This window comes from Macaca nemestrina, chromosome X, assembly GCF_043159975.1.
Source record: "Macaca nemestrina isolate mMacNem1 chromosome X, mMacNem.hap1, whole genome shotgun sequence".
In the NCBI taxonomy this organism is placed as follows: domain Eukaryota; kingdom Metazoa; phylum Chordata; class Mammalia; order Primates; family Cercopithecidae; genus Macaca; species Macaca nemestrina.
In genome coordinates, this window is record NC_092145.1 from 125624814 (window position 1) to 125638701 (window position 13888).

The following is a 13888-nucleotide window of genomic DNA, read 5'->3' on the forward strand; positions in this document are numbered from 1 at the left end:
GTGCAAGACGCTATGCGAGATCAAGTCTAGCAATTTTTTAATCTAGACTCTCCTTGTGGACATGTGCAGTTCAGGGCTGGATGTTTCCATAGAATATTAGCTCACCCATCAATTTTGTGTAAAACATACCATCACCCTAGAAGCTACCAACAGAAAGGAAAATGGAGCTCTGCAATGCATTTCTTCTCCCCTAGCTTGGTGTTGGTTCTCCAGAAACACCTGTTACACCAACTTAGGTGCTATTATATTATTAGAGATTGCACCCCAGGGAACAGAAGTGAAGGAAGGGGACATAATGAGGAGAAAAGGAAGAGAAAATCAATTCAATTCTGCATTTCTAACTGGACAAGTGCTTGGTATCATGCATTACTGACTGAGCCATCTCATGGGACCAACTTCCAAGGTGGCATATGACCAACTGCGTCTCAAGACAATCCATCTGGAAGGAGGGTGGGAGGCTTTACTGCTGGCTCCAGGCTCCCAGTTCTTACTGCTCCAAGGTTTGCTCCATTACTCTGCTGGATTGTATTCACATTGGAACTAAGCATGTCTTGCAACATCTTATGTATTAGTGCCGAAGAGGAATGTCCCTAGAGAAGTGTTACATAAGAAAAGTTGTTAGTTTGTGCATATGTGAACTGGTTAGAGTCAATGCTGAGGTGGTAGACTCAGCAGCATCTGGACAAGATCAAGTGCCCAAAAGCTTGAGACATACAAAGCCAAGAGGTTCTGAAGAGGCATGAGAGATGTATTTGATATAACCTCTCCTATCCCCATTCCCAGCTGAGGGAGACCCTACTTGGAATAGGAAACCCCATCTAAGTAGCTGGAAATTATATATCCATACACAGCCATGGAGAAAATATCTCCCTTGTTTTTAAGCAAAACAGTAATTGAAAGGTGAGTTATTTTTCAGAAAGTGAACATGGACAAGGCAGAGGGGAGGAAGATGTGGATAGATGGTCAAGGTCCAAGTCTGGAAAATGCGTTAGATTAGTAAAATCTCTGCGAGGCTAAGCAGTTGAGGTTTGGGGCATTTTCAAGGAAAATCCACCACTGATAACAGTGGCAGGATATCTGAGTTAAGTTGGGAAATATCATGGAGCAGTAGAGAGATGAGGGAGTATCAATTAGCTTCTTTAACACTCTCCGTAAGATTGAACAAAGTACTGACTATACTTGTGCTAAGATTGTGCAGAATTTGGTGCAGAAAGCTCTCGCCAGAGGGTCGTTAGAGTCAGGAATATAAATGGAACCTGCCTGCACTCTGTGTGGGATGAATCAGCTCTAAGTAAAACCTTCCATTCTAAGGTTAATCAGTCAAATTCGGTAAAGCTATAAAGAGTAACTGAGAGCTGAGAGAGGTAACACATGTCTGTCAGATACCAGCGGTTCAAGGAATTGGGTAAAGGAGGGAAATAACCCAGTAACAGTCTTAAGTTAATATATCTACTGTATTTGCACTCTGAACGGAATAAAATTTATTTTCAAGCACTTGAAGAAATGTACACAAACACAAGTAGAAGCACAATTAAAGTTCCAGATTTCCCCAAAACTACAATACAAAAGTGACAAAAAATACGGTAAAATAATATTTTTGAAAATCAGTGACAAAAAGGTAATGTACATAGCACACTAGCCCAAATGTCTCAAAAAACAAACGCACAATTTTGAGTAATTTGTAGGTAAAAGTGAAACTCAAAATGGAAATTACAAAACACTCTAAATAGAAGAAAATATTTATTAAAGTAAAATAATGAAACAAAAGAGCTATAGATTTGAATAACAGATACATAAACTGTTTTTGACAAGAATAAGAAAACAGACAAAACCTTGTCAAGTGTAATTCATTTTATTTATTTATTTATTATTTATTTATTTGAGACAGAGTCTTGCTCTGTCACCCAGGCTGGAGTGCAATGGCGCGATCTTGGCTCACTGCAACCTCCGCCTCCCGGGTTCGCGCCATTCTCCTGCCTTAGCCTCCCAAGTAGCTGGGAATACAGGCACCCACCACCACGCCCAGCTAATTTCTTTTTGTATTTTTAGTAGAGACGGGGTTTTACTGTGTTAGCCAGGATGGTCTCGATCTCTTGACCTCGTGATCCACCTGCCTCGGCCTCCCAAAGTGCTGGGATTACAGTCGTAAGTCACCAAGCCCGGCCTGTAATTTTATTTTTAAAGAGAAGAAAGCCCTTAATAAACAGCATCAGTAATAAAAGTGGGCAAATAATTGTTTAGTAATCTATTACTTAAGATTAAATAAAGGTAAAAATAGCATACAATGAACAACGTTCTAGGAATTAATATGAAAATCTGTATAACATGAAAAAATCCTAAGGAAATATAAACCAGCCAAGTGGACCATCAAGAAGAAAACCATAAAATAAAAGAAAGAGTAGTGAAATTTCTTCAACCACAAAGATATCAAACCAACTAAACGTTTTTTAAAAGAAGCTAATTTAAATTGAACAAAAACTGTTCTAATATACAGAAAAGAAGATAGATAATTCCTCAATTATTTTATGAGTTTAGCAATAACTATGACAGAAAAGCACAAGAAAGTAAAAATGTATGTTAATCACACTTACAAGCATAGAAATTATTTGATGGCAACTCCAGCCTCAAACCAGAAGGTTCACACTGGTGCAAGACACTATCTGTTCAGCAAATGTGAGAACGCTTACAGCAGATGCTCCCACTTTTTGTGGCACATAAAAGTTCACACTGGGGAAAGGCCTCACGAACATAGCAGTTTTGGTGATCATTTAGCTGTATCTTTTTTTTTTTTTTTTGAGACGGAGTCTCGCTCTGTGGCCCAGGCTGGAGTGCGGTGGCCGGATCTCAGCTCACTGCAAGTTCCGCCTCCTGGGTTTCCGCCATTCTCCTGCCTCAGCCTCCCGAGTAGCTGGGACTACAGGCGTCCGCCACCTCGGCCGGCTAGTTTTTTGTATTTTTTAGTAGAGACGGGGTTTCACCGTGTTAGCCAGGATGGTCTCGATCTCCTGACCTCGTGATCCGCCCATCTCCCCCTCCCAAAGTGCTGGGATTATAGGCTTGAGCCACCGCGCTCCGCCAGCTGTATCTTTTTTTTTTTTTGTAATGGTGATTGTTTTATTTTTTTTCCTTTTTTTCTTTTTTTTTTTTTTTAATTTATTTATTATTATTAAACTCATTTAGCACACAAGAGACTTCATGCTGGCAAGAGGCCTTAAGACCGCAGGGAATGTATTGTCTCCTCGTTCAACATAGCCTGAGTCAAAAAAGAGAAAAGCTTTGAGAATAGCCTTTGTGAGGGAGCTAAACACCAGAAGTTGAACTTTGTACAGCTGGGTATCTACAATGGGGGAATCGCCTATAAGTGTCAGGCATGTGGGAAGTGTTCAGGAGCTATGTTGCATTTTCTAACCTGCCCAGGCCCCTTACCTGAGTTATGTCACTGCCAGTGTCTGCTGCAGAAACCATTCTACTTCTACTAGCAGTCAGGTAGTGTGTGACAATCACCCCAGTATGCTCAGAGCAAAGACCTCTCTGCTCTCCTTTATTCCTTGAGGGAATTACGAGTGGTCTGAAGACACTAGGAGGTCCTCATTCCCCCTGCCCTGATGGTTTCAGTGTGGATATGACCAAGCTCCTGCTAAAAATGCATGAACGGAGATCTGCTGCAAGTTTCCAAAGATTTCCCTTCTTCACGGACAAGATTGACTCTCTATGTGATAGCTGAGATAGATTTCTCCAGCCTCCAAATCACCACGCCTTGGAACTTCCTAACCTAACTAATCTGATTTGTGCAATGACTCGTACAATGACTTTTACCTTATTGATTAAGCCTTTCCTCTTCTGTGTTCACTGTGTGGGACTGATTGAGAAAAGAATTGGGCTTTGCCAGCATGAAGGGAGGAACATCTTTTATGGCGGCTCCAACTTTATGTGCTTTAGAGAGAACAGCTCACAGTCTAATTTGACCTAGTTGGCAATGCTGCCCAAGTCCTTTTAGGAAAATCTATAGAGCTTTGTGGAGCTAATCTTGTTACATGGCTACCTCCTAGGAGCCCTAAGTTCACCCCAATAAAGAGGTAGCTTTTATGACACCTACAGCACATCTGGGGACAACATGAGTTTAGTCCCTTTTCCCCAGGGGATGGTTAACATCCTCCAACACTATTAAGGTGTAGCTGTCTCCTAAGACCTACCCAGAAGTCATGGTTTCTGAAGTCCAAAATCTGGTAGGCAGATAAGACCTGTAGGGACTAGGGGATAAACATAGTTGATACATTTCTTGTTGTGCTATGTCGAATGTTGTCATCTTTCCTGACATTCAAACTTATAAAGGTTAAAGATATAAATTCTGTTTTTCTACCTTTTAAAATGTTAAGCCTTAATGCTTAGTAAGGATGACTCTGGTAAATATTGTTTCAGTTAGAAATCCTGAAATACGTTTGATTATATCTTATTTAGATAAAACATATTTCCAGAAATAAAACTAAGCTGGGTGCGGTGGCACATGCCTATAGTCTCAGCTACTGGGGAGGCTGAGGTGGGAGCCCAGGAGTTCCAGGCCAGCCTGGGCCTCCTAATGAGACCCACGTCTCTAAAAACAAAATAGTTTTTTGTTTAATTAAAAAAATTCAAACTGTTTTAAAAATCTAAAATTTAAAAAATTTCAACTTATAAAATAAATATACTTTTAAAAAAATTTTTTTAAATCTTTTAAAAAATAAATAAAACTAATAAGTAAGAGCCTTCATATTGATACAGTTTCAGACATTTTGCAGTCCAGGGCTGGGTCTTGTGTGACCCATCTGGAGTTCAGGTAGATGTGGCTTTCATTGCTCTCCAGTTTCTAAACTGAGGCAGAGACGACCCTCCCATTATACAGGAAATGGGAGATAGTTGAGTTAATATAGGGTTGGTTGATTTTCCAAGAGAAATGGAAGATTCAGATTTTTATGGGTAACCATAACAGCTTTATTGGTGTATAATTGGAATACAAGAAACTGCACACATTTAAATTGTAAAATTTGACAAATTTTGACACACACACATATCTATCTATCTATCTATCTATACATATATATATATATACCTATGATACCATTGTCATAATTAAGGTAATGACCGTATCATCCCCAAAAGTTTTCTTATGCCTTTAATAATCTCTTTGTTTTGTCCTTCCTTGACCTCTCATCTGCATACAACGACTGATTTGTTTATCACCACACATTAGTTTGCATTTTCTAGAATTTTATACAAATGTAATCATACAGTGAGCACTTATTTTTTCATCTGCCATCTTTCAGTAAGCATCCTTTTTTAGAGTTTAATCGATGTTAAGAATATCAGTAGATTATTTCTTTTTATTGCTGAGTTATATTTCACTGTGTGGAGGTACTACAATTGTTTATCCATAAGTTTTGATGGACTTTTGCGTTGTCTTCAGGTTTGGGCTATTAAAAATAAAGCTGCTTTTGAAAAAAATTAAAAAGAACCTTTAATGACCTCACAGAGACAGTTGTCTTGCAAAAGAAAGGCAGCTCCTCAAGACCAAACTCCACCATTCACATTGCCTCCACATGGCCCTTAAGAGTCAGGTCCTAGTATTATTCAGGGGAGAATTTCAAGACCTGGGAAGGAGCTAGCACTTTCATCCAATGTAGTTGCAAGTTCTTACTAATTGTTCAGGTAAGAAATCAGAACATATTGTGGGAATGGATTTGAAGTTTGCTGGACCAGGGAGAATAGAACATAGGGTTAAATCAGGTAACATTTATCAACATGGGTACACTTACTTGAGATTTGGCATGTATGCCTGGATTGAATGGTTGCCTACATAAAAGAATTCAAATACCACAGAATTTCCCTGAGACATTTTTTTCTGTATCTCAGAGCGATGCCTCCTGCACATATATTTCCAAGTTTTCTTCTCCTCTGGCTTCCATGTAGTTTCAGCCAGAGGGAGGCACCTAAGGGAGAACGGAGGGCAGGAAGTAGAGGGAATCCAGGTTTCTTCTTCTTCCTCTATGCTTCAGCTGGCTTTTCTAGCAAGGTTTGCATCATTTTTGCTCCAGTAGCCCTTCCAGACAGTTGTTCCATGGTTCCAACATTGACCAAGTGACCTTGGGCTATGGAGGCCTGTAAAACCACCCTAGTACCTCTAGCCTAGGGGTGGTAACTGCTTTCTGCTGATATTAATCTGTGTTGCCCCACCTGTTACCATCAAATGAGGAGCAAATTCTCTTAAACTCCATCTGTTTAAATGTTTCAAGTATTTTTTCCTGGTTTCTTTTTTTTCTGGTGATAGTCTAACTGATACATAACTATACTGAGAGGATGGGAGAAAGAGGGTAAGTGTGTGAGTAAGCAATGAGAGTGAAACAGTCCTTAATCATGGTCTCTGCAGAAAACATCTTATTCAAAGTAGTTGAAGAGAATTTAATGAGGAGGCTATTTTTAGAGTTGAGGGCAGGACTAAGGAATGCATTAAAAATGGAGATGAACCCAGGAACTCACAATAGTGGGAAGTTTTTCCCATCCCTTAAAAGGAAGCAAAGGGTGGAGCCGTGTTATTGGAACTAGAAAGACCTTGAACTGCGGGAAAGAATCACTGAACGAACAAGAGATGGGGCCATAGGTAGAGGAACACGATGACCATTAAACTGTAATCTGATAGGGAAGGATCATCAGGGAGCAGGAATAGATACCTGACCTCTCTCTGCTTCTGCCCTTTGATTTCCTGCCAATACCTGTCATTGCCAAAGTGAAATTAAAAGCCAAAGTTCAAGGAAAACCTGGTGATCCAGTTCATAGAAGTCATCCTCCCAGGGCATAGAACAGAGCTAAAGCTGAAAGCTTTAAACCAACAGTTTAAATATACTTTAAGGCCAACTGCCCATAGTTACTTAACCAAAATTTAAATCATCCTGAACTTCCTGAAACACTATCCTTAATCTTAAATGAAACCCAAAACAGCTTTACATCCTCATCAGCATGATTCAGTGAAATGAAGCCAATCAGCTCTAGAGAAACCAGCTTAATCAGCTTTGTTTGCCCTAAAAAGAATGTTAACATATAACAGCCAATCATGAAAAAGGCCAAAATACTTCATCCTTTATGTTTTATAAACTGTGCTGTGAAGTGGGCTTCTTAATGCTCTTGGTTTGAGGAGTCCTGGTTTGCAAACTCTCCTTTTGTATGCACAATAAACTTTTAAATGTTTTAAAATTCGATCTGATTTTATTTTTGACAGAGTTGAAAGTGATTACTTCAGAGGAATGAAACTCGGGGGTTGGAGTAAAGTGCTTTTGTAGTAAGTCATAATGAGCTATTGGAATATACATGTGTGCAAGGTATTATATATCTAACGTAGTGTAATATAATTACAAATATGTTCTTAGAACAAAGAAAAGTGAAAATTCATTGGTGTAAGTGGTGTAAGTATATATGAAGTATTTGAGGGCCAAAGACTGTATATTTCTGTGCCTATGTGAGTGTGTTTACAGACTGAAAAGAAGAAATAGGAAGCTGGAGAAACGGGGAACATTTTTTTTTTTTTTTTGGAGCTCTTCATCAGTTTTTTTTTTTTTTTTAATGATTGTACTTTAAGTTCTAGGGTACATGTGCACACCATGCAGATTTGTTACATATGTATACATGTGACATGTTGGTGTGCTGCACCCATTAACTCATCATTTACTTTAGGTATATCTCCTAATGCTATCCCTCCCCACTCCCCCCGCCCCATGACAGGCCCCAGTGTGTGACGTTCCCCTTCCTGTGTCCAAGTGTTCTCATTGTTCAATTCCCATCTATGAGTGAGAACATGTGGTGTTTGGTTTTTTGTCCTTGTGATAGTTTGCTGAGAATGATGGTTTCCAGCTGCATCCATGTCCCTACAAAGGACATGAACTCATCTTTTGTTATGGCTGCATAGTATTCCATGGTGTATATGTGCAACATTTTCTTAATCCAGTCTGTCATTGATGGACTTTTGTGTTGGTTCCAAGTCTTTGCTATTGTGAATAGTGCCACAATAAACATATGTGTGCAAGTGCCCTTATAGCAGCATGATTTATAGTCCTTTGGGTATATACCCAGTAATGGGATAGCTGGGTCAAATGGCATTTATAGTTCTAGATCCTTAAGGAATTGCCACACTGTCTTCCATAATGTTTGAACCAGTTTACAGTCCCACCAACAGTGTAAGTGTTCCTATTTCTCCACAACCTCTCCAGCACCTGTTGTTTCCTGACTTTGTAATGATCACCATTCTAACTGGTGTGAGATGGTATCTCATTGTGGTTTTGATTTGCATTTCTCTGATGGCCAGTGATGATGAGCATTTTTTCATGTGTCTGTTGGCTACATAAATGTCTTCTTTTGAGAAGTGTCTGTTCATATCCTTCACCCACTTTTTGATGAGGTTGTTTGTTTTTTTCTTGTAAATGTGTTTGAGTTCTTTGTAGGTTCTGGATATTAGCCCTTTGTCAGATGAGTAGATTGCAAAAATTTTCTCCCATTCCTTAGGTTGTCTGTTCATTCTGATGATAGTTTCTTTTGCCGTGCACAGGCTCTTTAGTTTAATTAGATCCCATTTGTCAATTTTGGCTTTTGTTGCCATTGCTTTTGGTGTTTTAGACATGAAGTCCTTGCCCATGCCTATGTCCTGAATGGTATTGCCTAGGTTTTCTTCTAGGGTTTTTTATGGTTTTAGGTCTAACATTTAAGTCTCTAATCCATCTTGAATTAATTATTGAATAAGGTGTAAGGAAGGGATCCATTTTCAGCTTTCTACATATGGCTAGCCAGTTTTCCCAGCACCATTTATTAAATAGGGAATCCTTTCCCCATTTCTTGTTTTTGTCAGGTTTGTCAAAGATCAGATGGTTGTAGATGTGTGGTATTATTTCTGAGGGCTCTGTTCTGTTCCATTGGTCTAAATCTCTGTTTTGGTACCTGTACCATGCTGTTTTGGTTACTATAGCCTTGTAGTATAGTTTGAAGTCAGCTAGTGTGATGCCTCCAGCTTTGTTCTTTTGGCTTAAGATTGTCTTGGCAATGCGGGGTCTTTTTTGGTTCCAAGTATAATAAAATATAAAAATTTTTTTTTAAAAGTCACTGATAAATGCAGATACAGAAAGTGCACTGGAAATAGCTGATTTTGAAATTCCTAATTGACATTCATTATAAAGTTTAGGCACCATAGAATTTTCTTCATGACCAGTGGATACTAAGACTTCTAATGCAATCTTTTCTCAGTGTTCCTGCTAGCTGCTTCTTCCTCCCTTATCTCAGTTTCTTAACTGTCCATAGGGGATCACAACTTGGTATCAGCTATTATCTTTTCCTGAGAGGAAACATTAGCATATTAACATCTTACTTTTTTTTTGAGATGGAGTTTTGCTCTTGTTGCTCTAGGCTGGAGTGCAATGGTGCCATCTTGGCTCACTGCAACCTCCGCCTCCTGGGTTCAAGCGATTTTCCTGCCTCAGCCTCCTGAATAGCTGGGATTACAGGCATGTGCCACCACGCCTGACTAATTTTTTTTTATTTTTAGTAGAGATGGGGTTTTCCCATATTGGTCAGGCTGATCTCAAACTTCCGACCTCAGGTGATTCACCCGCCTTGGCCTCCCAGAGTGTTGGGATTACAGGCGTGAGCCACTGTGCCTGGCCAACATCTTACTTTTTTTAAGATTGTCTAAACACAAACCTATTAGATAATTTCAACTACTTTTTTCAACTTTGTGCAGGGCAGAAGCAATTTAAATACAAATTTCCTAAATTGGAAAACATAAATTGAAATAAGAAGGTTAAACATAAGCCAAACATATCCTTCTATTTTTTTCTTTGTAACTTTTGCATAAACTACTCCCTAAGGTTCAGCCAGAAATTTCTGAGAAGGATCAGTAATTTGTTTCCTTAATTAAAATGAAATGCCCTCTTTAAACAAAATAATTTATTCAGCTCTTCTATTCAGAGGAACATATTTAGTTAAAGAATGATAAGGAGTGATGGCATTATTTTGGGTAAAAATCAAACACAACTGTTAGAGATTCTACTTCAAGAATAATATATAAACTTTATTACTCTGTTGATACATAGTTATGACAATATATAAGCATTGTTTAGAGCTGATAACACTATTTTGTCAGTTCCAGAATGTATAAACTCTATCATGTAGTTTTTTGGTTTGATGCACACATAAATAAAAAGCAAATCAAAGACAAACTCATTTTTTCTCATATGAAAATAAAAAAGAATGAAGAAATAGAGGTAACTAAATATGTTTGCTCAAGTCTGCAGCAAAGGACTGTACTACAGTGTTTTGTTCTTTTGGCTTAAGATTGTCTTGGCAATGCGGGGTCTATTTTTATTAGATTTTAAACCTGTTGATTGCCAGGATATTTTTACTGTTGTTTCCCTTAGATATGCACCAGGTATGCACACACATAATCCTATTCATTTCTCATATGCAAAACCACTTAAACTTGAGTAAAAACAAACAGCTTATAATCTTATGACATTTGGAAACAGCATGTGGAAAAAAATCACAGTGTGGATTTGGCAGTAAAATAAAATGACAGAAGTTGATTCTCTCATCTCATCTTCTTCAGCTTGAGAGAGATCTAAATTAAGAAGGTGATAAAGAAGGTAAAATGTGCCAGCAATAAACACAGTATCACAGTCCATTTTGTGTTGTTCTAACATAATACCGCAGACTGGGTGATTTATTTTAAAAAGAAATGCATTTCTTACAGTTCTGGTGGCTGGGAAATCCAAGGTCAAGGGGCCCACATCAGTGACGGCCTTTGTGTTCAACATCCCTTGGTGGAGAGCAGAAGTGCAAGACAGCATGTAAGACAGAGGGAGAAAGGGAGCCAAACTTTTTCATCAGGAGCCTGCTCCTGTGATAACTAACCCACTCTCTTGATAATGGCTTTAATCCATTCATTAGGGCAGAGCCCTCGTGGCCTTATCACCTCTTAAAGGTACCACATCTCAACACTGATACAACGGCAATCAAATTTCAGCATGAGTTATTGAGAGGACATTCAAACCATAACACACAACCACCTATTTCGAAAGCATTTCTTAAATGTGCCAGTAATTCATTTACTTATCTATTCTTCTAGCATTTTCAATACTTGTTAATTTGAAAGTTTGCCTGTGTGACAAGTTATTGACAATAAATCCAATCTCTTTTAATTTAGAAAAATCAAGTATACTCAAAGCATCGTGTACTTAAAACTTCGCATTTTTAAAGGTAGCATGCCATTATAAGAAGTGAAATTCTACCTCCATGATAATGGAGTTAGAAGCCTCCAGTGCAACAGTGCTAATAATAAGATGTTGAAAGCAGTTTTAACCCACAAAGTCAAGCAATGACCTGTAGGATTGATTTTACTTCACCGAGAGTGTATTAATGTGTTATTTCTTTGGATCTCAGAAATAACAGATTTATCTCACTATAAAAATAATATAGTAGTAACAATTCTAGTTTTAAATTATTAAAATATTCTGTATCTATATCATGAAATATTATTAGAATTAGATACTTAGGGATTACTTTAATGTGTCAAGTTAATTTATGTAACTCCTAACAGTATAGGTTCTGTTAGCCAAATGCATTATTTTAACCAATTACTACACAAGAATTTTTTTTGTTTCGTTTTTTTGGGGTTTTTTGGAATTTTTTTTTTTTTTTTTTTTTTTTTGAGACGGAGTCTTGCTCTTTCACCCAGGCTGGAGTGCAGTGGTGCAATCTCGGCTCACTGCAAGCTCTGCCTTCTGGGTTCACAACATTCTCCTGCCTCAGCCTCCTGAGTAGCTGGGACTACAGGGCACTTATTTAAATTCTGCTTTCTAAGATAACATTAGTGTATTATTTAACCATCTTAGAATAAGAACAGAAGTTGATCATGTATTTCCTGCTGTTCAGGGAAAATAAGAAATAGTTTCTGTATTCACGAATGCTAACTGCAAATGAGAAAAAAAAAACTATGGTAGGGCAAAAGTTTATATCTTTAGGGAGTAGATATAATCCACCAAGTTCTTAAGGAAATACTGCTTCCTCACTTAAGTTATTATCTAAAATGGTGGAAGAAAGGTGGCTTCATTCAAACTGAATAATTATAATGAGAAAATCAAAGTAACCAGATTTATGGCCTGCTGGGGGTTATGGTTTTGAAAATACCTATTTTACCCCCATCTTTCCTTCTCCATCATCCACTCCCTCATTCTCAAAACTTCCCACTCCCTAAAAATTTCCACAAGATTGTCGTTTCTGTTTTATCCTATACATTTTGAAATTTTATGGAGTAGGATTGTTATCACATGTTTTCCATGGTTGCTGTTATCTAGTATGTAGTATTCTAATATGTAATTAAGGGGCTTAATGTATTAAATAATTTATTAGTATCATACCTCTTCTAAAATTAATTGGTTGCCTATGCCAAATAAATTTTGTAAGTTTGAAGTTTCCACGAGATTGTCATTTCTGTTTTATCATATAAATTTTGAAATTTTATAGAGTAAGATTATTATCACATATTTTCCATAGTTGCTGCTATCTAGTATGTAGTATTCTAATATGTAATTAAGGGGCTTAATGCATTAAATAATTGATTAATATCATGCCTCTTCTAAAGTTAATTGGTTGCCTATGCCAAATAAATTTTGCAAGTTTGAAGTTCCAGCCCAAGAGAGACTGGGGTGAAGTGAATTACTCAACCTACTCTATATGAGAACTGTAATTGTTATTGATTTCTAAATGGCAGCTATAATGACTATTCTGAGCTTGTCTTCTTGAAATGGTAGAGGAACTATTCAGAACAAATGTCTAATTCCTCTTTATCAATAAAATATAGGCCTGGAACTTTAGGGTTATACCTGGAGGAGTAGGGATGGACTGTACAACAATAATATCTTTAAGAAGATTTTGCACCTAGATTTATATTTAGTTGTTTTATCAAATTAATTCATTTTATATATAATACAAATGTATATATTTGTATATTCAATATATACTTATATACAAATACAAACATATATGTGTGTGCATATTGTTCAAAATCTATATATGTATATTGTTCTCCTAATGTAGGTTTTGTGAAGCTGTTCCTGGTTAGCCATCAGGAAATACAACTCCAATTGAACGAGATTGAAAAAAAAAATCCTCTGTAAGCTGTAGAGTACATCTCTTTACCAAAGCATGAAAGATAATTGACATTCTGAAAAAAAATGGACTTTTAAATAATATCATTCAATATAAGTGTTAATGTAGTAACCACTGGATGGAAGAAACTACTAAAACCTACATAGCCTTTTTATTGCATTGCAAAATAAAAAGAGAGGACTTATGTTTGCCACTAGATATATTCTCTTCTTTTCTATGGTATTGAAATGTAATAGAATAGCTTTTGTTGGGCTATTTTCCGCCTGTAATAGAATCTTTGATTTATGAAGGTGCTGAATCATGCATTAGCCTTGTTTCTCAGTATATACATAGGAGTTATTTCAACCAGAACTGAAGGACTACAGCCATAATAGAATGCAGCAGCTGTTTAACATCATCCAATAAAACCATGCATAAAAAAAAGCAGTAAGGATTACACTTTATTGATTTAATTTCAGAACATTTACACATTACAATGGCAATCATACCAAGACATTTTCATTTCAAGGCCCACCACTGGTCTAAGTTTAATGAGATTCTATCCTCAATGGAATTTAAGGATCATACAATTTTGGAATTAGAAATTCTTTGGAGAATCTATTTTCCTTCCCCTTATATTAAGAAACCAAGGCCCAAAGAAGTTAAATGGTTTGACCGAGATCACATGGCTAGTAAGTAGCAGACCCTGACAAAAGCCCAATTCTCATCCTCTTGA